At 32.0% G+C, this 6,820-nt stretch overlaps 1 non-coding gene across 1 annotated transcript; it reads left to right on the forward strand.

Annotated features, from left to right (window-relative positions):
- Positions 1-5,153: 5,153 nt before the first annotated feature.
- Positions 5,154-5,260, forward strand: LOC128040709 (small nucleolar RNA R71). Its single transcript, XR_008195515.1, has one exon. It is a non-coding gene; the product is annotated as a small nucleolar RNA R71 (small nucleolar RNA).
- The last annotated feature ends 1,560 nt before the right edge of the window (positions 5,261-6,820 follow it).

Below are 6,820 nucleotides of genomic sequence, written 5' to 3' on the forward strand. Positions count from 1 at the left end.
GTGGATGGCATTATGTTATATTATATATATAGTTTTTATATTATTTATAAAGCTTATAATATATATTATATTATATTATAAAGTTATTATGATAATGATAATAAAAATAGAACAGAAACATTAAAGAGGCCATTATCACCTATTCTTGGCCGAAACTAAAAGAGAAATAAAATAAGAAACAAGCTAGGTATTTGGCACTTTCAAGTCTTGATTAAGATCAAGAATTGAAGAAAACAGAATTAGATCGAGGAAACTCGAAAGTAGTCGAGTAGTTGATTTCGTCTGTCGATATCTGAGGTAAGTCGATAAGCATTTAAATGTTGTTAAATTCAAGAATATATATATGATAAGTGATAAATTAAATTATTTTATTTGTTATATGTTTTGGCGGAATGGGATTATTGAGATAGGAATTTTGTTTCGAGTTTGATTCAATCGATAATCAACGCCTAAAAGCCCCGTACGAACCCTAGGAATAGATAGGATACTTATGTCATGACATAAAACCCCGATATGTGTTTTCGTGTAAGACCAAGTCTAGGACGTCGGCATCGACCTGTGTTTATGTGTAAGACCCTGTCTGGGACAGTGACATCCGTACGTGATTACATGTAAGACCACGTCTAGGACATTGGCATTGTACGAGCTTTCTGAGTATCTGTGTATCCTTTTTAATTCCAAACGGTTCAATGGGCAATGTTAAGTGAAGTCCGAATGTGAAATCGAAATAATAATAGTGTTCAGGTATGAATTAAGGTAAATTGTATATTGAATTGATGATACAAAGTTATTTGATATATGAACAATATGTGAGCATGTTCGTGCTTATAAGTGATTCGTTAGTATAAGGAAATTTGGCCTATTATTATAGTTTTTGAATTATAAATTGTTAAGTATACAAGTATTTGAGTATTTGTGCATTATGCTTTATAAAGTTAAATGTTTACTTTTATTTGATTTGGTTGGCTTGGTAAAGTGGTTTGATATTAATGTTAAAATGAATAATGTTTGCCTATGACTTACTAAGCTGCAAAAGCTTACTGTGCATGTGTTCTTGTTTACCTTTGTTTTATAGATTTAGAAGTCACGATACGAGCTCCGGGATCGTCAGAAAAGTCTATCACACTATCGACATCTTTTGGGTATTTTGATAAATTTTTGAACTCGATATTATGGCATGTATAGGCTTGCTTATGTTTTTGGTTAGTTTTGGAACATGTATATAAATGGCCATTCAAAAATGGCTCATCTTCTTGTGATCGAATTTGGTGTTTATGTATATGGTCTTTATGGTCATTGAAATGGAGTTTATAATTATGCATATTTGATTATGGTATAAGCTTGTGATTAGTACATGTATAATTGTTATGCATTGGACGATAGATTGATTGGTTATGAGTTGAACTAAATTACGAATGTATATATATATATATATATATATATATTGTTGCTAAATGAAATATATGTGTGAATAGATACTAGCAAGTATATTATACTTGTATGGTGTAATTTGGCTTTTGGTATTATATAGATTCGGTTCGATTTATAAGTATAGAGCTATGTTTAATCCATAAACCTTTGATAATGAGTTTGAAATGATATTGTTAATTATGTATATTCGACTATGGTATGAGTTTTTATTTGTGCATATTGAATTGATTTAAGAATTGAGCCTTAGCTTGTTATACATGTAATATAATTCTTTGTGTTTATGTTTGTGTGTATAATTTTGGTTAAGTAAGTTTTGTTTAACTTGTTATTATGTTTTGATAGTGGGTGATAAATTAAGTTACTGAGTATAGTAAGTATAAATCTTACATGGAAATATGAAAGTGTTAAGCCATTAGTGAATTATTTGATTTGTAATGGTATGGGATATTATATGTATATGTATATAATAGCCAAGCTTCATTAGGTTAAGTTTAAGTTTGAATATATTTATATATATATATATTTGGCCTCATAGGTATTTGCCAAATTCGCTATTATGTGCTTGTATATTTGGTTAAGTGAGCTATTAACTCGTTAAATTTATAATTTGGTTATGTAGCATATTCGGTTATAGTGTTTGATTAAAATAAGTTTGGTTATATTTTTTTATAATATGCTAAGGATTAAATAATTTATATGCAATGACCTAATATGCTTATGTTGACTATATGGGGATTGTGAAATATGGATGGTGAATATGTCTAGGTTATTTGAGTTAGGTTGAAATGGTAAAATGTGCACTTTTAATTTGCTTGAATGATTAGTATATGTACTTGAATTAATTATTAAGCATTCAAATTTGTTATACTTGATTTGTTTCATTTTTGTTTATGCTATATAAAAACATATTTTATATATAGTGCATTATTCGGTTGTGTATAAAAAAATTCATAAGTTAACATAAAATTTAAAATAAGCTTTGTGTTCGGTAATGCCTTGTAACCCCAATCCGGCGACGGACATGGGTTAGGGGTGTTACACCTACCTCTTTCAATAGCTAGATTTAAGCTAAAAATCTAAGTTACTTTATGTCTACAGAACTCTAGATTAATAACTGCAATGAACGTTCTTCTCGGCACAACTCGCAACATCTATGTCTAGAGTGCTACAAATATTCTGTCAAATATTCATTTGCATCAATCTAAATTTTAGATCCAGTATAATTAACCTTTTTAGAATTAAAAATACATCTATGAACACAGCATTCAATCGGCTACGTCTAGAGCTTGTATGTATGTATTTAAAATAGGCATAAATCGAATGAAATAGTGATAGAGGCAATTTCAAATCATGAACATTAAAGATGATAAACATCCACCCAAATAACTCCAACCCAGAAAAGATTTAGTTCATGGGGGAAAAAGTAAACACTAAATTTAAATAATTCATCAACTTTTAAATAAGTTTGAGTCACAGAAATTACGACAACTAAAGGCAGAACTGCAGGATTTCTCACCACAGTCTAGCTTCTCTTTTATCTTTCAATCATACATGAAAGCAGGATAGATGTTTATTCCCCTTCTTTGCGTGTGTATTCTGCTCTTTGTAGCTGCAACTCTCTAAAATACTCCAATGGAGTTTTTCTCTATGCAGAGAGAGGATTGCTGTCACTATTCTCTTTTTCACACAAATTCTCATCCTTTTTTCCTTCTTCTTTCTTCTTTTATTGGGTAGATCCGTCCTACCTCAACAAATATTTTTCATTCCTCTTTTCAGGTTGGTTTTTTTGGTACACGTCCAGCTGGTTGAGAGTGACGTGGATAGGGTGCTGAGTTATTTTCTCAGAATTGCCATGGCAATTCTGCTAGCAATCAATCTTCACTTCCCTTATTTTCCCTTTTCATCTTCTTACTCTTCCTACACCTGCGTTCACATAAAACCACACCTTTCTTACCTAGATGATAAAAGTAACAAATAAATACAATTATATCACAATCCAAGCTTTGTTATGCAATGTTCTAAAAATATCCTAGAAACGCAAATGTATGCACTTAATTACTATCAATTAATTCTTTTTAGAGGCCTTAAATAAACTCTTTTGAAGAGTTATCAATAGCATCGAAAACATTAAAGGTTATCAGTTGATCATTAACTCTCATTATTAATTCACATTTTTGTACATCAATTAATATTCTACCAGTTGCTAGAAAATATCTCCCAAGTATGATTGGTACCTCTTTATCAGCCTCACATTCCAGAATAATAAAATCTGCTGGAAAAATAAATTTGTCAACTCTTACCAACACATCTTCAATTTTACCTTCTGGATGTGCATATGAATGATCAACTAATTGTAATGTGACAGTTGTAGGTCTCACCTTTCCTATTCCAAGCTTCCTGAAAATAGACATAGGCATTAGATTTATACTTGTACCTAAGTCGCATAATGCTTAGCCTACATAATGATTTCTAATAGAGCAAGGTAACTGGATCCTTCAGTTTTGGTGGCAATTTATTTCTTAGCATTGTTGTGCACCTTTCAATGAGAGTGACAATTTCGAACTCCGCTATACTTCTCTTATTTGATAAGATATATTTCATGAATTTCATATAGTTGGGCATTTGTTTTAATGCTTCCACCAACGGCATGCTAATATGTAATTGCTTCAGGACATCCAAGATTTTTTTGAATTGAAAATCTTGCTTAGATTTTTAGAAATGTTGAAGAACAGGTGGTGGTGGCCTTCTTTCCATTTGTTAAGTTTTTTTGCCTTAGCATTTTTATTCGCAATACAAGATGAATTTGCTTCAACATTTTTCTGGTTGCTCTTTTCTTTTGTAGGTTGCTCCACTACTAGTTCTGAATTCTCATTTGTGAAATCCAAATTACCTTCTTCAATAATGGTGTCATTAACAACTCCTGGTAGTTGTGCACCACTTCTGAATGTAATGGCTTTGCACTGTTCTTTCCCTTGAGATTGTAAATTTTCGGTATCACTTGGCAGTGCTCCTTGCGATCTTGAGTTTAATTCTTTGGTAGTTTGCCCCACTTGATTTTTTTAAAGCTCTTAAAGGTGCAACTTGACTTTCAAAGATAGCGTCGTTCTTGGCCATGTATTCCTTCAATAGAGCTACCATAGATGAAGAACTCAAAGCTAAATTTTATGAGCATTTTTCCATGGCATAGGCTAATTTTATCCAGGTGGTGCACTCGCAACATTCTCTCGAATAGCATTGTTAGAATTTCCCACCCCGTAATTACTTCAACTAAAATGAGAAGTTGCTTTCATCCCGGATTATATGTGTTGGAATATGGGTTGTTGTTGTTACGATTAAAATTTCCCATATAATAAACTGAGGCTGGGTTCGATGGGCATTCATCAAAAACATGATCTTCTCCATAATAAACACATGCTAACTTACTTGCTTTCATTTCTTGCACTGCGGCTAGTCTTTTTAGTGTTTTAATCATATTCGTTAAACATGATACTTGAGCTGTTAGGGAAGTAATCACATCAAGTTCCATTTCTCTAGCAACTCTTCTACTATTCCCTACTCTTAAAGTGGGATATCGATAATCGATGTTTGCTATCCTTTCTAGAATTTTATATGCCTTATTATATGATTTATCGAGCAAAGTCCCATTGGTAGATGCATCAACCACCATCCTTGCATGCATATTCACTCCATTGTAAAACATTTCTAATTATGTCTAATGTTGAAAACCATGCATTGAGAATTTTCTAATTAACTCATTGAATCGCTCTCATGCTTCATATAATGTTTCACCCTCAGATTGCTAAAAGGACGTAATATCATTCCTCAATTTGACATTCATGTTTGGAGGATTATATCTTAACAGAAACCTCTGACAAAGTTCATTCCAAGATGCCACTATACCTGACGACAATACGTTTAACCATGGTCTGCCACGATCTCGCAATGAATAAGGGAATAACTTCAATCTCAGGACATCTTCAGGAACACCCTGTTGCCTGAATGAATCGTAGACTTTCAAAAAGAGTCTTAAGTGCAATTGTGGATCTTCAGTAGGCAATCCATTAAATTGCTCTACAGTTTGTAACTTTTGAAACATCACTAGCTTTAACTCGAAGGTTAAGCTTGAATATGCGACGTAACAATTCCTAGGTTCATATCATCCAACATCAACACTACATGTTCTCTGATGGGTCTATCTCTGTCATCTATTATTCGAGCAATATCAACATCCCTTTCATTCTAATGTAATGGCTCTTCTTTAACCTGATCATTTCGAATTCTTTCTATTTCTTGCAATTCTTTTTTCCTTCTTCTCAAGGTTCTTTCCATTTCTGGATCAAAAGAATACTTTTCAAATGTAGAAATATCTCTACTCACGCAAGAACAAAAATCTTGAAAAACAAAAATTAAAACAACTAATTAAGCTAAACTAACAAAATTAAGTAGGTAATAACAAACCAAATTTTCACCAATATTACCGATCCCCAGTAACGACGCCCAAAACTTGTTGCGTGTGAATTTCTAATGCGAATGTGCAAGTATACACATCAAATCAAGTAATAAAGTGATGAGTGAGTATCGTCTCCACAGAGATCGGAATTGATTAAATAATGGTTATACTATTACTCTGAACTTGACTAATTAAACTATGCAAAAGAAATAGATGACAAATTGATGAAAAGAATTAATGAATGGATTAATAAAATCAATTATGAATGAAAAAATGCTAGGGAAATTGAAATAATGTGGCAATTCACAAAGAATAAGTGAGGAGGATTTGTACTTTTGAATGATAAAGGTTGGAATTAGACAGGTTTTATTTTAATATCATAATATTGCCATGGCAAAATCATGACCATGCTACTGTTTAGGGATTCACTATTGTAGTCTTCTTCTTTCGAGAGCCAGACCTTAAGCTATCATTCTGAATTCTTGTATGTCTACAGAACTTAAGAATGATATCCAGACTGTTCTTTCTTTCCCTGTACAGATCGTAACTTCTACGTCTAGAGTGATGCGAATATTCTTTCGAATACTCGCCTATCTCAATCGACAATAATCCAATTTATTTAATCTTTTTAGAATTAAATTAGATCTAACAACATACCATACAATCATCTATGTCTAGAGCTTGCATCCATGCATTTAAAATAATTACAAATCAAATGAAACAGTAATCTACTCAAAATTAGACCATGTGCAACAAAGATAGTAAAAATTCACTCAAATAATTCCAACCCAATGAGATAACTCATGGATTGGACGTTCAAATCCAATATAAAACCATTCAACATCATCATTCAAGTTTATGAATCACAAAGCTCAACTTAGAAATAAAGGTAAAACTGCAATAAGCTCTCGCTACTCCAACTTTCTCTTTAATACTAAA

Source organism: Gossypium raimondii, chromosome 4, assembly GCF_025698545.1.
Source record: "Gossypium raimondii isolate GPD5lz chromosome 4, ASM2569854v1, whole genome shotgun sequence".
Classification (NCBI taxonomy): domain Eukaryota; kingdom Viridiplantae; phylum Streptophyta; class Magnoliopsida; order Malvales; family Malvaceae; genus Gossypium; species Gossypium raimondii.